The 22024-nt window shown below is 39.6% G+C and overlaps 1 long non-coding RNA gene across 1 annotated transcript in view; it reads left to right on the top strand.

Annotated features, from left to right (window-relative positions):
* The window catches only part of LOC122809535, a 453055-nt gene extending 434460 nt beyond the window's left edge, over positions 1–18595 (top strand). Inside the window, exons 3-4 of the long non-coding RNA XR_006365919.1 lie at positions 18027–18212; positions 18567–18595. This is a non-coding gene — a long non-coding RNA (uncharacterized LOC122809535). The remainder of the gene's footprint in view (positions 1–18026; positions 18213–18566) is intronic.
* The last annotated feature ends 3429 nt before the right edge of the window (positions 18596–22024 follow it).

Below are 22024 nucleotides of genomic sequence, written 5' to 3'. Positions count from 1 at the left end.
AATGCCTTTCCATTATCATTTTCCTGTCTTTTCTATCTTCTTTTGATTGATTCTTATAGTGATCATGCATTATTTTATATTCACTATTAATCTATTAATTATCTCTTTTACAGTGGCTTTTGTTTTAGACTATACTATAAACCAAACCAGAGCTGGTCTTTTATTTAATACTCCCCTGTCCCTTTCTCTCTGTCTATACTCTCTCAATCCTTGGTAGGGGTGGCAGTCTCTGACCTGAAGTTATATCTTCTGCTTGGCCTCAGCCCTCTCTAAAACATTTCCTCCGTAGTTATTTCCTCTCAATAGCATGGTTCTTTAATGTTGTTGTTTGTCTTTCGGCTTTTTCTCGGTAAGGGATCACCACAGCGGAATTCCGGTCCGCTAGTGATTGGCAGTAGATTTTTACAAAATGCCGAGGTGCCAGCTTGATGCCCAACCTTCCACGAAGGCATGCCCATTTACGCACGCATGTCTTTCGAACGCTACCCAACCATGGGGAGGACATGCAGACTCCAAACAGAAGGCACTCCCAAGCCACGCCGAGAATCGAACGGGAGAACCTCTTGCTGTGAGGTAACAATACTACCGCTGTACCACTGTGACAACAGCATGTTTCTTTAATAATTTTCACAAATAATTTCTAGCCCCCTTTTTCCTATTTTCTGTGCCCCTACTTATAATCATCCCTATTTGCAAAATTTATTTTCTCCATTTCCATTTGGTTTAGTTCTCAAAATATTTTCTGATACTTGTAAATATAATATTTGTAGGTTGTCACTATTCTCCTTAAGTAGCTGCATTTAAAATCCTACTCATTCCTCATTTCATGACCCCCCCACACACTGTTTCATCATCATTTCTTGAAACTCTGATTTGTAGTCTTCTGCTTGTGTTATGTATATGAACCTTAACTGTGTAGCTGCAAAGTATCCCTTCATACCTGGTAATCCTACTAAACCACTTTGTTTTGAGTTGAAAAACAATTTAGCCCACTTAATTCTTGCTCGCTTTCCATCCCAGATACATTTCTTCATTTCTTTATTAATAATGGCCCACACATTCTCTTCTGGTTGATTAAAATATGCCAGACCTGTATACAATATTAAAGGGACCAGAAACATTTTCACTGCTTGTGCCTTATTATCCATGTCCATAGTCAGGAGTTTCTATCTTCTCAACTTTTGTTTTATCTTTTAGTCCCTTACGACATATCCTTGGCTGCCATAATAGAATAATTTTTAATAAAACACTTAAATACTTCATCTTATAATATCTCCCTAGAGTTTCACTTCAGAATCTCGAACTACTGAAATATCGAACTTCAGTAGCTCGAGACCGAAGTGTCGAAACTGCACTTGCGTGAAAGTGCAGAATGCCGAATGCAGAAATGCTGAATGCAGAAATGTTGAATCTGCATTTCTGGAGTAAGTCACATGGGATTCCCTGTGTTCATGATGTGCAGTCTGGTATGTGGATGTAGCTGGAGATTCAGGTAAGTGATGTTTTACTAGGGGTTTTGGGTAGGGATTTTAGTGTGTGTGAGTGTGTTTGGAGTTTTGAGGTGTGGGTTAGAGTAGGTAGGTACGATTGTGAGTGTGTAAGTGTTGAGAGTGGTGGTATTTGTACGTATGTGATGTGTGTTTGTGCAAGGGGAGTGTAGAATGTGTAGTTGTGTTTTTTTTGTGTGTTTATGTTTTTAGTGTGACTTTGGAGTTAGTATATATAAGTAGCGGGGATGTGGTGGGCTTGCCCCCCCCCCCGCTTACTTGTAGGGTTCTCGCATGTGTTTGTTTTGTTGTGTTTGTGTGTGTTGTGTTGGCTTGTCATGTAGAGAGGAAGGTGTATGTGTGCTTGTTTGTTTGTGGGGTGTGTATGTGGGCAGTCGCGATTTTGAATTTCACACTTTTGGGGTTTTGGGTTTTTAAGTTTTTGGCTTTACAATCTTGAGATACTGAATTTTGATATTTCAGTATTTCAGGATTGTAAAGTGAAACCCTCCCTATATATGGATACTGGTGAACCAGTCCACGTGTGCAGCTATAACCTTTGTTTATTGTCATTTATTTTGCATTCTAAAAAAACTTGAAATTGTTTCAAAATGTTCCACAACATGGAAATATCCTTTTCTGGATTTATCAAACACAAAATAATATCATCTGCAAGTGAGGCTAGTTTTCTTGAGTATCATACCAGTTACATGTCTGGAAAATTGAATTTGTGAGCCCTATATATTTTTTTTCAATGGTTCTATGTATAGGGCAAATAACAAAGGAGAAATAAGAAACTCCTGGTTCCTTGGCTCAAACAGGGCTTGTCAGAAAGGAACCTTCTCACCTTAATTCTTACCTCTGACACATAATATAGCTTCCTAATTAAACCCATTATTCTATCAGGAAATGCAAATGTCGCCATTGCCCCATGCATAAAGTCACAGCTAACTCTATCATGCCTTCTCTTCATCCAAATCCACCATTAATAATGGTGTCCTCTTGTCCTCTTGTACTCTGCTTCCCTTTGAATCATCATTGTTCTGTTAATACTGTTAAATGTTTGCCTCCCCTCCACAACATTACATTAAGCCATATCTATCAGTTTTACCAACACATTAGCCATTCTGTTAGCTATTATACACATAAATGCTTTATAATTGTGGTTTAGAATTGAAACTGGTCTACATGACATTGGATTTAAAGGGTCTTTGCCCTCTTTGAGTAGTACAGCCACCACAGCTTTCTTCCAAGATGTTGTTACCTGTTTTTATTTACTTGACTGCATAGATCTAGTTTTGTAATGTCTTTTTTCAGTGGAGACCCATACTGTAGGCATCAGTGTTAGGTTGATTTACATCACTGTGCATTTATAATTACATACACAGTGTCACATTAAGATACACATGGAAAAAAAACATTAAGGCATGATTCGGTGAGCTAAATCTCTTCACATATTTTACATATAACTAACACAATGCCTAGTTATTACACAATATTTCTGTAATAATGTCAGTATTTCAGAAAGCATATCTGGTAGAGCAGCACAAGTCCTACAGACCGAGTTGCACTGTATTACACAATAGAGAGGTGCAGATGTGATGTCTCGTAGACTCAAAGCAGCAGCAAAGTGACCACAAACCATCTAAACAATAGCGTTCATCTCAACAACAGTGTGCTGCAACTTTTGTTTCAAAACTTCACGACAAGTTTTTCACATGCAGTATCATACTTGGAAAGAACTTAGACTGCCTGGATTGGGGCCACATATGTCCCAGAAAAGAAACATCTGAAGGAGAAATTACTATTTATCTTAACCTTGCATACACTATGAACCCTGATGTGTTTTTAGATGCTTATAAGTGCAGTGAAAAGTTTCCAGACATTCTGAGAGTTACAGCAATCTGTTCACTTTGTCACAGAAACTCAGATCATTATTTCAAAAAATATATGCTATCTACTGGCTTATCCAGCCATTCTTGAGACTTTTTTGGAGCTCTGTTTTATACTGATTAGCAAAGAATGGCCTTATAGTGTAGTTATAAGACACACACACACAAACACACACACACACACACACACACACACACACACACACACACACACACACACACACACACACACACACACACACACACTCACACGCACACACGCGCGCACACACACATTCACCTTATCATAATTTACATTGTATGAATGTATGCATCGTGTGTGTGTGTGTGTGTGTGTGTGTGTGTGTGTGTGTGTGTGTGTGTGTGCGCACATCTGTCTGTCTGTCTGTCTGTATATCTGTGTGTTTATATGTGCAGCGGGTAGTGCGTACCATTTCTGTAATGTCTTTTTCTATCAAATCTGTACAACAGATGCAGGATAACTTAGCTTTCCTACCCAGTATACTCAATTGAACTGCTGTTGTTTTCCATAGTATGTATCGCCATGGCTTACCAACTTTTGATTTGCATAATACTTACAGGATAACTAAGTGTTGATGGTTTATTCTTATGTGGCAACAATATATTTCAACAAGAAGCATGCAACAGTGAAACATACTGTATTACTGCTGTTAGAGAGCATTTGGTAAGGAGCATTTGTAGATCAGGGTGCACAATGTAGGAAACAATTTAGAAAAGGAAATAAAGTATTAAAGAAGAAAAAGAAATATTATTCTGCAAGCAGATGGAGTTCCCATCTTATATGATTTATGCATTAAGGCATATGAGATTGAATGGCATTTGGTTGCACATTATTGTCATCTGAGAAGCCTGATTGCCAAAGAGAAACCCTTAAAGAGGTTTTCCTCTTTCCCCCAAGACAGAGACCCCTGATGATTATATGAAGTGGGGGGAGTGCAGAATGTAGAGCTTCCTGCCGGTGACGGTGGGGCAATGGCAAACCTCCACACAGAAAACTATACTCAGCTTTCTCGGTTTGACTTTTGTTTTATAGCCACTAATGTTTTTTGACCAGTTGGTGTTTGGCCAGTACTGTATGAATTTAAAATGAAATCATCCATTATACAATAAAGGATAATTACTATTCAAAAGGAGCACACTGATTGGACAGCCCAAAATGCATGCTTGTAGTACATTGAGCATATATCAAGCATTGAGCATATATCAATAGAAAAAATCCGGCCACTGAAGTACCATTGAGTGGACAGACTTTCTGTTGTGATATGCTGAAGGACAGGCAAAATATAAAAAAAAGCAAAATATAAGAAAAGTCAGGTACATTCTATAAAACTAAACAACAGAAACCTACCTGATTTTTCTCATATGTTTGCTCTGTCCCTCATAAATATATATATATATATATATATATATATATATATATATATATATATATATATATATATATATATTAATTGTTTAAAAAAACCAGCAGAGATTCTATTGTCTCCATCACTTCAAATGCACTGATATGCTGCACAAGCATGTAAATGTAAGCCCCATACACATGTGTGTATACATCAGTGCGCATCACTATAGGGAAGACAATGCTGAAGAAGATGGAAGCGCCCCTATACAAATACATTATATAAGAAAGGTAAGGAATTTCTTTCTTAAATAATGAACTTGTATAATAGCAATAATCCATGACTGTATCATGGGATTTACCCATGGCTGGCTGTTTAATTACTTTTGCTTTGCCCTTGTGATCAAATCACACCAACTGTGGGTAAATCCTGATATACTCATGCACAGTCATAGAGTATTCTTAAATAATCAACACTTGTTCAGTGGTGTTGTAGCCTTCCAGGGACGTTACAAGTATAATTGCTACACTTGTCTTATCTGTATAGTCTCCATATGACATCCTATGACAGCAATATTCGCACTTAGGACTTACTAGAACCAGTGCTATAATGAGCTTGTCTCATGTAGTTGGCTTGTTTCTCCCTCATCGCCACAATTACTGTGGACAGAGTTAAAAATGTATGTGGCATTATAGGTTCATAGGTTCATAGGTTGGTACTAGGCTATCGACCCTAGGGCCTATACAAGCCTAGCCATATCAATTCCCTGGCTATTTCTTCCCAGAATATTTACTTCCCTGGTCCCCTGTCTAGCAGGGCAACTGACATGATCCCCAGGGTGAATTTCCTATCTCCCATACAATTGTCAAGGTTCCTTTTGAAGAGGGCCAAAGAGGCACTCAGCTTGACATGCATGGGCAGTCTATTCCAGAGTATGGGGAGTCTCTGGGTTAGGAACCTATCCCTCCAGCACGTTTTGTTCATAGTGATGACCAGATTTAGATCCCTGGAGCATGTAGCTTTGCAGGATTGGGATTTCTTTAAGTGTAGCATGTCCAACAGCACTGGGTTTGATATGGCCATGCATGTTAAGCAGAGATCACCTCTGAGTAGGCGATATGTGACAGAGCATAGCTGGAGTTTTTAGATGGTCAACATAGGACATCTGCTTTAAGCCTGTGATTCTTTTAGTGGGGTATTTCTGTGGCCTTTCCAGTTGTTGCAGATGTCTTGTGAGGTACATACCAAATGGGGCGTTGTACTCTATAATGAGTCTAATGAGGGATGAGTACCATGGGACAATGACCTCCTTTTTTCTGGATGAAAAGCCTTTAGTGATGAGGTGTGCCACATAGAAGGATTTCCTGACTGCTGTGGCTATGTGGTTATTAAAAGTGAGACCACTGTCCACCTGTGTCCCTAAGTCCCTTATCACACTTTTGGTGTTTAGTGTACTGCCACTTATGTGGTAATTCAGGGGTACATGGTTTTTCCCAAAGGGGATGACTATACATTTCTTGGCATTGAGCTTGAGCCCATGGCTCTGGCAGCAAGCATCTGTTTCTGTAAGGATCTTTTGTAGAATATCCACATCATTTGAGGATTCAATAATGGCTCCCAGTTTGCAGTCATCTGCAAACTTTGTTAGCCAGAGTCCCTTAGTGCTGGCCTGTACTTCAGAGAAGTAGAAGCCAAACAAGAGCGGTCCCATGACTGAACCCTGAGGTACTTGTCACTAATCTGGAGCTGGATTTTGAGTCAGCTACTTTTACAGTGTGGGTTCTGTCAGTAAGCCAGTTGGCAACCCATTGAGTGACATAGGGATTAATGCCCAGCTTAGTAAGTTTATCTATGATTCCAGAGTGGGAGATGGTGTTGAAGGCCTTGGTGAGGTCCAGATAGGCTGTGTGGACTGCCTTACCCTCTTCCATGGCTCTGGAGACTGATTCAAAGAAGTCAATCAGGTTGAGGAGACAAGATCGGCCCTTTACGAAATCAAACTGGTTGGGGTCCAGTGTTTGAAGGTTGCCAACGTCTTTGTTTATAACTTCCATGATAATGCATTCCATTGCTTTGCAGATCAGGCTTGTCAGACTGATGGGATGATAGTGCCCGGCATCCAAGGTGGATCCCCCCATGTGGAGTGGGATAACTGTAGCTGTGCGCCATTCATTGGTACGAAGTCTGAGGTGAGGCTATGATTAAACATGGCACTTAGGTGAGGTGCCAGTTCATTTTGTAGTTCATGTAGTGCACAGCCTGGGATGTTGTCTGGTCCTATGGATGCTGTATTCTTAGCTTTGGAGAGTGTGTTTTTTACCTGTGTGGCCACAAGTACTGGAATTTGGCAATCTTTTGGTATTGAGATGATCCCTTTAGGGGATGAGAGGGGGTAAATTTGGCACTGAATCGATCTGCCAGGATATTGGCAATATCCTTGGGATCAGTATATTTAATGCCATTCTGTTGTAGCTCAGAGCAGATCTGAGCATTTCCACTTAGATTCTTGACATAACTATATAATGCCTTGTGATTGTCCTTGGAATCTTTGGCAATTTTATTTTCGTAACTAGCTTTGGAAGATTTTATGAGGGATCTCAGCTTCTTACTGCGGCTGGTAAGGGAGTTTTTTGCATCCTGAGATTTTCCTCTTTTCTGCAGCAGTTTCATCCTTCTGTTGTATAGTTTATTTATGGCAGAGGACCATCAGATTGGGTTCCTTTTTTTGGAGGAGACTGTCTTGGTTCTGTTTGGAATGGCATGATTCATGCATGAGTGGATGTGCTCGTACAGTGCCTTAGTGTAGGATTCAGCAGTCGAACTTCCAGTTCCCATCTGCATGTGTCATGAAGTTTGTCACTTCTGACTTGAGTAGCATGAAGTTGGTTTTGGATAATTTTTTTATGGAGGTTTCCCTACTGCAGGGTGGGATGTGGACATCAAGGATGATTAGCTTATGGTCAGATCTGACCGACGAGGGGGTGACCACTGGTGTAGAGCATCAATCTCCCATGTTGGTAATGACCAGGTCTAGGATATTTGAGCCTGGTGGGACTATGGATTAATTGGTCCAGGGCATTGGAATTTATAAATTCCAAGAACCGTTGGGCAAAGGTGATGGTACCTGAGTAGTTTTCCCAATTAATGGCAGGGTAGTTGAAATCACCCAGTATTATGGTGTTTGCTTGTATCTCAATATTATCTAGTATGTTTAGAAAGGTGTAGTGAGAATCTTGGGGCATGGTGGGGGATCTGCAGCAAGGTACAATTTGGATTGCAGTCTTACCTAGTGTTAGTTGTACCTGTAGAATTTCAGATGCATTGTGTTGGGCAACTAGTCTGAAGGTGTAAATATCCTTGGTGAATATGGACACCCTTCCACCTTTAGTGCTTCGATCCTGGTTTGGTGGCCGAAAAGTGTGGTAAGAGTTGTAGCCTGGTATTGCAGGGGTGCTTTCTGGAGCCTTGAAACAGGTCTCAGTTACTGCACAGATATTGATGTTCACCATTCCTCAAGAGAGTGCATTTTGAGGTTTAGACTTCTAGCATTGAGCAGCATTACCTTCAGATTTTGCATGTTTACATCTGTTATGGTGGTGGTTTTGTCCTTTGAGCCTTGCCTAAAAAAGGCACTATAGGGGTGACAAGAGCCTTAGCCAGTATCTTGAATCCCAGGGGCGACAGGTGCAGACCATCTCTGGCAAAGCATTGTGGTTTGTCGATCATGTTGTCCCAGGCAGACAGATATTGGATCCCCTTAGAATGACACCAGAAGCTTAGCCAATTGTTGAAGTCAGTAATTTTGTCCTTGTACTGTGGTATCATCCTGGGTGATTGCAGGATGCTACTCAGGGCTAGGGTCATACCTGCCTGGGCCATATGATCTGAGAGCTCTTCCATGTCTCTTTTCATGTAGTCCAGGGAGGTACATCTCAATTCATTCACTCCAACATGGACAATGACAGAGTTGTACTTGTACTTGCTATGGAGTGACTTGAGTGCATGCATTATTTGGCAGATCCTGGCACCTGACAGGCTGCTGACAGTAATTTTCTCCTTGTTCAGCCTGGTGAGTGGGATGTCAGTGTGCCTGACTATAGAGTCACCTATGACTAAAGTGTTGGGTACATTGTCTTGCCTTAGGGGCTGTTGTTTGGTGGCACACTGGTGTTTTGAGCTATGTGTCACTTTGGTTGTGATAGAATCATTGTTTCTGATTCAGTATTTCCTGAATTTATTGATGAGTGAAGTTCAGTCACTAGTTGCTTGTTTATTGTAATTGTTAATGAATGGCAACATTTCAGCTGATCTGACAGTTCTTGTATCATTTGAATGGAAAATGTTTTTAACAATGGAAGTAAAGATTAAACTGTAGCTAAGAATGTCTGGTTGCATACTGTTAATATTGTAAAAATGCAATGCATTTCTAACTAAAGTTTTCATTATAAGGCCACTGAGTGGCCCAGGTTACCCAAACAGTGCAAAAAGTGCCTCATGCACCATTCAAACAACTTTAATGAAGGATATTATAATGATTGTAGTCTAGAAAAACTTTCTGTAGATGAAAGAAGAACATACAGGAAGCATTTACTACAGTTCACTGTACTTTAAATCAACAGGAAAAATCATGATAAACAAATTAGAGTGCTTAATGCACAAATAGTAGGGAATATAAAATATTGCACAACAACTTTAAGAATCATTCAGAGGAGGTTATAAAAGATCAGGAAGAGAGAGAGTGGGAAAGCAATTTATTGAGGAAACATGGAAGGCCATCTGTATGGCTTTCAGGTATGCAACAGACTCTAAACAGGTTTGGATTTTTGGTTGGAGATGTTTATATAGATATTTTTATATCCTCAGCAGATTTTAGAAAAGTGATGTAAAAGTGTGATGTAAAAGTGAGAGGTAATATAAAACGTGTTCTAGGAATATAACAAATTGGCAGATGTTAACGTTCACTACAGTGTTTTGTCACAAATGTTGTGGGATCAAATTTATTTATTTATTTATTCACTAGCATTTGTTTACCAGCATGCTCTTTCTGGTTTAACAAATAGCCCCTTTTCAGCAGAGGTCCAGGGAGAAAATGTTTATCTTACATAAACTTTGGCACTTACATGTATAAACAATTTGGTATTTACAATTAATGTTGCATTCAGTACTAAGTAGACATAAAATAAAGTACAAATAGTGGACATCATAAATGCAAAAATGTAATATGTACAAAAAATAAGACCATTGACTTGCTAAACCATAAATACAGGTCATACAAGCAAGCAGAGTTCCCAAAAAAGTGACAAAGAATAATACTTACGTGCATTGGTTGATATTGTTATGATGTGAGGTAGTGCCAGTTGTGCCAGTGTGAGTAGGACAGTGCATGTGTAACATATGGCATCATAGCTAGCTAGAGTTTTGTAAAGAATTATATGTCATTTGAATATCAACCTGATTTGTACAGATGCTTGTGTTAAAATATATTTGTAAAGTTACTTGTGTTAAAAATGTATCAACAGTGGGTCCTGCTGGACAGAAAAGAAATATACATATATGTCAGACTGTATTGTTGTAACTGATGAAATGTATAGATTTTCAACAGAGGATACTGGAAGGGAAAGGGTTAAGCTCAGCTCAGCTAACCTTAAGAAAAATAGCCTGAAATTAAATGATTTGGTTTAGGCCATAAAGATTTTATTGCACAGGTTTGAATACAGCCAGGGACACAATGTCTGTGCTACCCTGGGGTAACAGAAAATGGTTGTTAGTTTCTGCAGGAAGAGTGGAAATGTTAGAATAGTTATATACCTTCTAGATGCTGTAATAAACCTTACCTAAAGTTCTATGTGTTTATTGTGATGCATTAGTGCCAGATCCTGGCCCAATTTCTAGTGAGGGTGTGGTGTGTGAACTACAGAGTCAGGTGACCAGATGTGATGTAATTCTGTAGCCAGCACTGAAATTGTGTTTGAATACTAGTGAGAGATGTAATGTGTGCACTCTGTTTTTGGACCTGACACAAGAGACACTCATCCATTTATCTTGCCTTGCTTTGGTAAGTAACTAGGGAACAGTAATTCTTCATATAATTAGAAAAATATAGTGTGATTAGCTAAATGTTGTTTTTTCTATATCTGTCTGAGTCTTTCCATCTGTATGTTTTTTTAATATTTTCTGTGATTGTAACTCTGGTGTTTATTGTAAATAGATATTCAATATTTTCATGTTTTTTATTATTTATTATTAAATACACCTGAACCTTTCATTGTGGCTGGTCTTTTAGAAAATAGTTAACCTCTGAGAGTACTTGCATTTATTTAATGGCACCGTGACTCCATGTTCCTGAAAGTCTTGCTGCATGATTAACACTACCATTTGTATAAGTATTAATTTTACTAAGTGTAATTGGGTAGCCTTGTAAGAGTCTTAAAGTAGCTAGCTTCAGGTGTTCTGGTGGCAGTGAATCTACCTTATAGTCTGAGTGGAGGTGGAAGCCAGCATTTCTCACGTGTGTGTTTGGGTGTGTGTGTGTGTGTGTGTGTGTGTGTGTGTGTGTGTGTGTGTGTGTGTGTGTGTGTGTGTGTGTGTATGCGTGAAAATCAAATTGCAAAGTGAGTATGTGTGACAACTACTTTGAACAGGGGCAGTGAGAGCATTGATTTCACAGAGAAGTTGGTGGAAGACTTGGTTTGGAATACCCGGCTAAGGACTTAGCTCTGTAGTAGTCACTGGGTAGTCTCATTTGGTGCCTTGGTGAGAAAGACTAGCCCCAAGGCTGGAGTGTACATTCCCTGTGTGCTCTTAAGGGAAACTGTATTTGATGAAGAGGGTTGGTGGTTTTGGTGTATTTTCAGGCTTGCTAGTTGTTGCTGAAGTACCTACTAAGGGGAGAAAATGCTGAGAGAAGAAAATGAGCCACTTTTGTGATTTTAAGTATTTTCTTCTGATTTTTTGTTAAGTTTTACTGCTTTGCTGCCTATTTTTTGGCATTTTCCGGCTTGCTAAAGTTTATATCTGTAACAGTAACAGTACTTGGAACACATCTAGAGCCTGTTTACTGCATTTCATGTGTTGCACTTAATTTAAAATTGTTTTTTCCTCTAAAAACTGCATTTTACCTGATTTTGGCCTAGCACTCAAGTGTGAGGACATTTATTGCACTGTTGTGATTATTTTGCTACTTGTGTATCTCTGCTAACTTTAAACTACAACAAAAAGAAAAAAAAATCTTGCTTTTTTCCCACTTTCTGAAAGTTAAGAAAGTTCAGTTACAGATTTGCTGTTCTGAACTGTTTGGAAGTTTCTAGAAGGCCAGTGCTTGCTTGGGCTAAAGGGAAGTCTCTGTGTTCACCAGTGGGAGTGGTTAACACTGAACAGCCTGCCTGTCCCTGGAGGAGTGGTTACTACCTAGAAGCTGTAGTTTTATTGGCCATTTTGGGTCAATTCTAAACTCCTTGATCTCTCTCTCTTAAAACCCTACAACTCTCTTTTTGTGTGGTTTTGCACACTGAGCAGTGTCGGGCAGCGCCACCTAAACAGGTTTAAATTATTCCAGGCTCCACAAAGTCTGCTCTTCACTTTTTCCCTTAGAACTGTTCAAACTCTCAAAGTAATCACTCTATTCTCTTTTTAAAGCCCTGCACTTGCTCAGCTCTTATAAGGAAACACTAACTAAATAAAGCACTACACCCTTCTTGACTTCTCATAAGTATTATGCTCCCGATTGGTCCTTCCTGATCAAGTGAAAAATCAGTTCCCTTCCCTAATCTGATCAGTAAAAAAACAGTTCCCTATACTAATCTGGTATGTCCAAGGGTCAGTTTCAAGGTTACTCTCCAGTCCAGCTGGTGAATCAGGGAATTTTGAGGCAATGTTACAATTGCCTTATGTACACAGACAACCCTCTGCTCCTTCCAACAAACTCTAATACGTGTGAGAGATGCAGTTACACAGCCAAACTGGAGGCAGAGCTCTCTCAACCCAAGACTGGCCAGTCAGTTAGGAGGAAAAGGTAACCACCCACACCACAAATCCAGTCTCACACAGACCTATTGCATCTGCATACCCAACACATAAACACACAAAAACATACTCGGAGGCTCTAAATAAAAATCTGCCTAAACAGCAAAGACCTCCTAAGCAGATATCCAAGCAACAGCCACCCCTCAACAATACCCATGAATCACATATCTCACAAAATCAGTGTGCCTCACAGTCACAGCCCTTAAGGCCAAACAACACACCAAATACACTTGTTATAGGGGACTCTATTGTCCGGCACACTGATGTCCCACTCACCAGACTGAACAAGTAGAAGGTCACTGTAAGCTGCCTGTCGGGTGCCAGGATCCGCCACATAATGCAAGCACTCAGGTCACTCCAAAGCAAGTACAAGTATGACTCCGTCATTGTCCATGCTGGTGTGAATGACCTGAGATGTACCTCCCTGGACTACATGAAAAGAGACATAGAGGAGCTGTCTGACCATGTAGCCCAAGCTGGTATGACCCTGACCTTGAGTAGCATCTTGCCCTCACCAAGAATGATGCCACAGTATAAAGACAAAATGATCAGTTTCAACAATTGGCTAAAGTATTGGTGTCATTCAAAGGGGATCCAGTGTCTGTCAGCCTGGGATGAAATGCTCGGCAAGCCACGTTGCTTCGCTAGGGACGGCTTGCACCTGTCACCCTTAGGCTTTTGTATACTGGCCAAGGCTCTTGCCACCCCCATAGTGCCTTTTTTAGGCAAGGCTCAAAGGACAAACTCACCTCCATAGACAACCCAGGGATAAAAAAAACAAAGGTAATGCTACTCAATGCCAGAAATCTAAACCTCACGATGCATGCACTCGAGGCTCTCCTCATTATGGAGAAAATTGATGTCTGTGCAGTAACAGAAACCTGGTTCAAGGTTCCTGAGAGCACCCCAGCACTACCAGGTTATAACTCATACCATGCGTTTTGGCCCCAAAACTCGGACCGAAGCACAAAAGGAGGGGGAGTATCTATATTCATCAAAGATACCTACACCTCCAGGTTAGTGGCACTGCACGAAGCATCGGAAACCATCCATGTGCAACTAACAGCGGGCAAAATTGCCTTTCAGTTTGTAGCCTGCTACAGAACACCCTCCCTATTACAGGAACCCCACTTGGCATTCCTGAGAACACTGGAGAATATGAAGGTCTCTCCAAACACTATGTTATTGGGTGACTTCAACTACCCAAGCATTGACTGGGAATACTACTCAAGCCCAAACACCCTCGCCCAACGGTTCCTTGAATTTATAAACTCTAACGCAATGGAACAACTGGTCACCACTCCCACAAGAGGGAACAACATATTGGACCTGGTCATCACCAACGCGGGGACTCTATGTTCCACACCAGAGGTAAACCCCTCATTGGTAAGATCAGACCATAAACAAATTTCCCTGGACATTCATATCCCATCCCCAGCCCCAGCCAAGGAAATCACTGTAAAGAATTTCTCAAAAGCCAACTTTGCACTTCTCAAGACTGAGGTGGAATCCTTCAAAGCCACTGGGCCAGAGGATAATACAGCCCAATCTGCAGAATCCTTTACAAATGCATTCTATGAGCACCTGCAGGAATGCATGGATCATGCTATCCCAAATAAAACCAAGACTCACTCCTCCAAAAGCAGGAGACTGGTCTGGTGGACACCGGCCATAAATAAGCTATACAACAGAAGGAGGAAGCTACTACATGACAGAGCAAAATCCCAAAAAGGGAAGGCATCTCTGATCAGTATTAGCAAGAAACTTCGATCCCTCATAAAATCATCAATGGCCAGCTTCGAAAGAAAAATTGCCATAGACACTAAAGATAATCACAAGGCCTTCTTAACGGTACAAAGGCCTGCATAACGGTACAAAATATACCGAACCTACAGACATAGCCAACATCCTGGCAGACAGATTCAGCTCAAACCCCCCCCCCCCCTTCCCCCCCAAAGGAGCAAATGCCTATCCCAACTGAATGTAACCTCCCTGACATCACAGATGCACAGGTGAAAGCTGACCTCTCCAAAGCAAAAAACACAGCATCTATGGGACCGAATGGTGTCTCAGGCTGTATCTTACATGAGCTCCAAGAAGAACTGAACCCTCACATTAAGTCACTGTTCAAACTTAGCCTTATTACAGGATATGTACCCAAATAATGGCGTACAGCTATAGTGGTTCCACTCCACAAAGGTGGTGCCACAACGGACCCCGGAAACTATCTAAGCCTGACTAGTCTGGTCTGTAAAGCTATGGAGCGTATTATCATGGAACTCATAAACAAAGACATTGGGAGCCTCCAGACACTGGACCCTACCCAATTCAGCTTTGTTAAGGGCAGATCTTGCCTCTTAAACCTAGTTGATTTCTTTGAAACAGTTACCAAAGCCATAGATGAGGGCAAGGTAGTCCACACAGCCTACCTGGACCTCGCAAAAGCCTTCGACACAATACCCCACTCGGGCATCATAAATAAGCTTACCAGCTTAAATATCAACCCCTATATCACAAGATGGGTTGCAAACTGGCTCTGAGATAGAACCCACATGGTCAGAATCACAGGTGCCATGTCCAAATCCAAACCAGTTACAAGTGGCGTCCCACAGGGCTCAGTTTTGGGACCTCTCTTGTTCGGTATATATTTCTCTGAGGTTCAGGCTAACACGGGGGGATTATTGCTGACAAAGTTCGCAGATGACTGCAAACTGGGGGCCATAATCTAATCTCCAGCTGACACAAGCATCCTCCAAAAGGGTCTCACAGAGATGGATGCTTGGTGCCAGAGCCATGGCCTCAAGCTAAATGCTAAAATGTGCATAGTCATCCCCTTTGGGAAAAACAAGGTGCCCACAAATTACCACATAGGTGGTAATCCATTAAGTACGGAAGAAGTAATTAGAGATTTGGGGACCAACATAGATAGTAATCTCTCCTTTGATAATCACGTTGCCAAAGTGGTTAGAAGGACCTTCTAGATATACCACTTTATCACGAAAGGGTTCGCATCTAGATTAAGAGAGGTCATTGTGCCCCTCTACTCATCACTCATCAGGCCCATAATTGAATACAATGCCCCTTTTGGGATGTACCTTACCCGACACCTGCAGCAACTGGGGAGACCCCAAAAGTACCTCACCAAGAGGATCATGGGCTACAAACAGATGTCTTATGCAGCTTGAGTAAAGAAACTCCAGCTCTACTCAGTTGCTTACCACCTACTCAGAGGTGATCTATGCCTGATGTACAAAGCCATGCCAAACCCAGAATTAATGGACATGCTCCACCTCAAAAAATCCAAGTCCCTTAGAGCTACATGCTCCAGGGACCTAAACCTCAGCACAAAAATAAATAGGACATGCTGGAGGGACAGATTCATTTCCCAGAGGCCCCCTCACTCTGGAATAGAATCCCAATTCATGTTAGACATAGCCCCTCGCTGACCCTCTTCAAGAGAAATCTGGACGCGTGGATGGGAAATCGCAAATTCACCCCTGGGATCTCTTCAGTGTCCCTGCTAGACAGAGGCACAGTAAACTAATCTTAAAAGGGTACCTTCTGTGACCAACTTTACAGAGGCACAGTAGGCTAATCTAATAGGGAGGCGGAAGCCAAATGCACTCTGGCTAGGCTTATAAATGCCCTAGGACAGATAGCCTAGTATTTACCTATGAACCTATAAAATACTGTGTGTGTCTATTTTTTTTTTTTCTGAGTGAAGATTCCCCACTGCTGTCAGTGGTGAGGACTGAGGCTCCTTGATCACTGGCCCAGAGTAGGGCCATCACAGATATAACTGAAAAATTATTCTTTTGAGCTAGGACATAGGCTATGAAATGCCTAGGCATTAGTAATGTCTTACTAAGTTTAATACTATAGGCTGTCAAAAAAAACAATGACTAGAAAATGGAAATCAGAATCTAAACTATCTGTGGTTGAAATGCTGAATACTGTAATGGAGATAAAAGAACTGGAGGAGGGATCCTTAGAAAAATGTACAAGCAAATTGCACCAAAGTAAGTGGAATCTGTGGGAACAATCTATGCAGAATAATGTTTAAGAGAATTGGGAAGATTTTGGGGAAGGAAGGAAGGAAATGAATTTATGGAAGAGCAGAGTGAATACTAATTGTGAAAAAGGAAATGTGTATACTCCATAAAAAATGTTACTATGGTTTGTTTTCTATTATATTAATGGTGTTTTCCTGTGTCACTGTTTTAGCTGTGATTTACTAAAAGATGGTTACAAAAATAGAGCACTTTCTAATAATTCTAATAAAATGGAGTCACATATCAATACTAATAAAATTAAACTATTTTACTGAATAAAGAGTCTAACTACAAGAAGTTAGAAAGATTTGCAGATGTCTTTTATAACAGTGAAACCTGACAGATATATTAGTATGCACAATTCCCAAGACAGAGAAGAGAAAAGGGTCTGTGGACAGAGCTGGTCATATAATGTGGATATTAAAGTTGTTTTATTAAGCAAACAGATGCACTTGCAAATCCAGACATCTGGTGCAGTTTTATAAGAAACATTTAATGACTTGTGGGACTATTTGGTAGTATATGTTGATCTGCACCTAGGAAAGTTTTATGTTGAAAGAGAAAAAGACATATAAGAACTGGGATTTATGAACATAACTGGCAATATAAGGATGAAGCTCTTGCCAATGCTTTTTCAGTGCATATGATGAAGAATGGAGATCTATGCAGATTTAAATTCAAGACCCCAGGAAAAAAGCCTCTACTTATGAGAAGATGCATTGACAAAGCATTGTTGAAACTAGAAACTCATTTGGCAATGTAAGTGAAACACTTGCGGAGAGACAGTATGTGATAAAATGCTGAATATTATAACCAAGTATAATGCATAAGAATATGTTTCACTGTGCTTTCTTTCTTTCTTTTTTTTTCTTACTCTGTCATTTGTATAATTTAAGGATAGGCACCCTATATGCTCTTATTCTATTAAAGGGTATATAGTAAACACTTTTCTGAAGTTTACTAAAACCTGTTTGGCTCCATGCATATTGCTGCCATATTTAATTTACTTTTGCTAAATTTGCTAGTCATGACTTGTGACTCCATGTAAAGATTTCAATAGATTTATTAATGTAGGTGGTTACAGTTTTGACATTTTGATTATGTTACTTCATGCAGATTCCAAACCCATCTCTGAAATTTGAAGTGTTAGAAGTTGTGTGGTCCCATTCAAGTTTACAGAAATGTCATTTGACTGTTAATGCTTTATAGGTACCATCCAGATGGGAGATGAGGATTAAACCTCCAGGATACTGATATCTAAGGACAACATTATTTCTGGCATTTTGGAGTTACTTGGCTGAAGGATGAATTCGGGATACTCTTTCCACAATGTTGACATATGCCAGAAGAGACATAACATTTTGTAAATCCCGCAGTCTGTTGCATTAACATGGGGTAAGATTCGGAGATGTGTTTCACACTAAGCTGGTTCAGTATATGGAATAATGCATATCCAAATGTTACAACCATGATTCAATGCTTCTAACAACATAATCATTACCTTTACATTTTAATAGACTAATCATGATCAAACTTATCAAATTCATTGCTCAATAATTATGGACATGCCAAAAAAAATGGAGGACACTGGGTCAAAATCTGGGAATGACTTTAAATATTGTTTTTATAAACTTAGTAAATTGCTGGAATAGCATGCTCTGCATTAGCATGCATTTTCTGAGTGGCATAAAGTCTGAAACTTAAATGTTTGGTATCATTTAATGACTGCAGTCTTCTGTTATTTGGCAGAAAACAACACATTTTATAGGGAACAGGCCAAACATATCAGTGAAAAATCTGGACAGTAAGTGAAATTCTTATAATTCACAGTTTTAATGTTACTGTTGTTACATTTAATATTTCACCCTTGGCTTCACAGTAATCAATATTTTAGTAAGTCTTTTTCCCTGGCACATAATCTTTCCATCATTTTCCCCCTCTTTTAATGTGCAAACTACTTTTTTAGTTGTTCACTTCTCCTGTCATTGCTAAACCTTCTGTCTCCCTCCCTTCCAGTATCTCTCTCTAGCAAACCCCCTTCCTACTATCCTACAGTTATATGCTCCACTTTTTATGCATCTTATCATGCTATGTCACAACTTATACTCCATTTTATATTTTCTTTAGCTTCTTACCTTTGCTTTCACACTCTTTCTACTCCAAAGATCCTCCTAGGCCATGATATACTACAACATCTCAAGCCCTCTTTCACAACACTTACTCTTGCACCAGTTTAGAAGCTGCTTCTTACAATATCTCCTTTTCCAGCTTATCTTCCTTCTTATAATGCAGACCTGACCAGTAGCTCGGTGAAATTGAGCCCTGAGCAGTCCCCTACATTGGCATCCCTGCTGCAAAACAAAGTTGAAGACAAAAAAAAAAACATGGTTAATGCCAAGAGCTGGCATACTAGGGTACTACTGCACTCATGCCCCAAAAGTACTCACACCCAAGATAGTAGTCCCCTTCACCCTGCCATATCTAAAGCTCTGCTTCAGACTTTATAACAGTAACAGCCATGGGTAAAAGACAATGCCCCAAATCTTAATTACCATTTCCCCAAACACAATTTTATATTTAGTGCTCACCCTGAAAAAAGAAATGAAGGAGGCACTCTATTCCTTTTAAGGGCTACTTTCATATACATGTAAAAACTCAAGCTTCCTCGTCAAGTTATGACTCTCTCAACTGCCTCTTAGTTAACAATTTTCCCAACATTATGGCAGCGATTGTATATCACCCATCACCAGCACTTCTTCCATCTACTTCTACAAATTCAAATGCATTCAAGCAACTTTTAATATTTGTAAATGTCAACTTAAACATGTTAAGTCCATCTAAATTTGAAATCCATGAGTTTCTTATAGGAAATAAGTTTATAACAAGTACTTCTAAGCCCATCCAGACTTATTCCAAAATAGAAAAAAAAAATCCTTACTTGGCCTATTAATCATAAAAACACCTAACATAATCTCATCTGTCACAATCCTAACCCAGATCCTTAGTGGTCATACTCCCATTGATAACATTCTAAATAGACATCATCTACCAAATCTCATTTCTTTCCACCCTAGGTCTTGTAATAATGTCAAAAAATGTGAAAATGAACTGGTCCTCAATTCTTAATTTCATAAATATAGACTCATTTGCCTGCCTCCTTACCTCTCATCTCTTAAACATTCACAATAAACACTTCCTTCTTATTTCCATCCCCTATAACTAAGCCCAGACCATGGATTATCAAGAATTAGCTGCCATGTTAGAGACTCATATTGGCAGGAATAGAAAAGGCTGCCTACTTAAGAATCTGTAAACATTTATAAATCTAAGAAATCTCACAAAGAAAACTACCACTCACCATAAAGTTGCATTCCTGCAATGCCATCAACACAAAGGAATGCTTAACAGTTTCGGAGATTAGTTAACCAAGTCCTGGGTTATAACACAAGATACACTCTTAAGCCATATACTTTTATTAATGCTTCAGCTGATCTTTTTTTCATCAAGACTTTTTTAAGTGATTCTCCCACCTGCCACACACAGGTACATCCACCACAAATCTTCCTCCCCATACTAATTAAGCTCTAGATTTCATCCAAGATTCTGCTAAAAAAGGAAAGGAAAATAAAACTTTTTTTTGTATAAATCACTATAGTCAACAAGTGTTGATAGACTTCTTTCTTATTATCATAAATTGGCTATCTTAGATATACTATCCCTTTATATCATACATAATCTTTGTCTTACCATTGGCAAGCAATGGTTTATCTTACTCCTAATGTTATTACAACAGGCTCTTCCAATGACTATAGAATCATAACCATACTATTTACTCTAGACAAAATTCCAGAAAAGCTAGTTTACAATTAGCGTCCTACCTCAAGCAATAGAACTTGCTCTTCTCTTAGCTGCATGGACTTTGGGAAGACAGACTTCCAGTGACTGTCATTAATACCTGAAAAGTGGACATAAACTTAAGATTCATAGATTATTACTAGACTAATGACCAGGGGAATCTTTTCTAGGCCTAGCCAACTTTTCCCGAAAGAATAATGATGTCCTGAATCCAAATAGGACATTGTGCCAGGCATTTATTAGCTACATCTGTCCATAAGGGAAATGGGTGCCAGGCCCACTATAAATTTCCTGCTTCCCATCCAATGGTCTAGGTTGTACTTAAACTGGGTAATAGACAAACTCAACTTCACATGGATGGGAAGCCTGTTCCCTATGAGAGGCAGTCTGTGGGATACATATCTGTCTCTCCAGCATGTTCTGTTTATGTCACTGACAAAATTCAAGTCCCTAGGCCTTGTATTTCTGGTACTATTTGACTTATAAATATGCAGGAGATTCATAAATGTGGAATCCTGAAGGGGCAACCTCCTTAGATCTCTGCAAAACCTTTGACTCAGAAGATTATATAATGTATTCCTTTATAGCTGGAAGAACAAGGGGGTCTGGCATAATGGTTAATGTGTTTACCTTACAAACACCAGTTGCAGGGTTTGATTCTCATATGGGGTAATTGGAAAAGCTTAAAATGGCCCACAAGGGCAGTTAGCTTAGTACAAACCTATAATTTCAAATTCTCTTAGGTGATTCAGCACTTTTCCTTAAAAATGATACATTTTCATTTACATTTTCTCATATTCTTCTTTTTGGCCATGACCATTAAAAAGAATTCATCAAGTCTCAATTTTGTCTCTTTCTCCATATTCATCAACATGATTCTATGAGACCTCCTTAAGGTAATGTATGCAGACGACAAGGTGGTCTCTATCTCTAACAGTTTCCCCACTGTAAACAAGTAACTATTAGAGTCTGATTTCTTTCTGTTTCTAATAAATGCACTTTCTTCTTAATAAAAATGTCTGTTGTATGTTCTTCAGAATATATCAAAAGCTTTCCATAATCCTGCAAGTTCACACTGTGGCAGATTCTTCATCACACTTCATATCAATACCACCCCACTAGAAGCAATGAGTCACACTCAGTTCCTTTTGTCTGAATTGGTTAGACTAACATCTTAACTTTCAGTTATATATATGTCAAGCTAAGGCTAAAATTAATACATTCCCCTTATGGACCAGAAGAATATCCCACTTTGTATTCTTGGAAGGAAGAACTGTGAGCTAAAAAGTCATTCTTCAGTTTCAGCTAGAATTTGGTTTGCCATTAATTGTACCTTTTAAACAACCACACAG

Source organism: Protopterus annectens, chromosome 8.part0 (assembly GCF_019279795.1).
Source record: "Protopterus annectens isolate FY-2018-M chromosome 8.part0, PAN1.0, whole genome shotgun sequence".
Lineage (NCBI taxonomy): Eukaryota > Metazoa > Chordata > Ceratodontiformes > Protopteridae > Protopterus > Protopterus annectens.
Note: the sequence above shows the minus strand (reverse complement) of the source record. Positions and strands in the feature narration are given on the sequence as shown.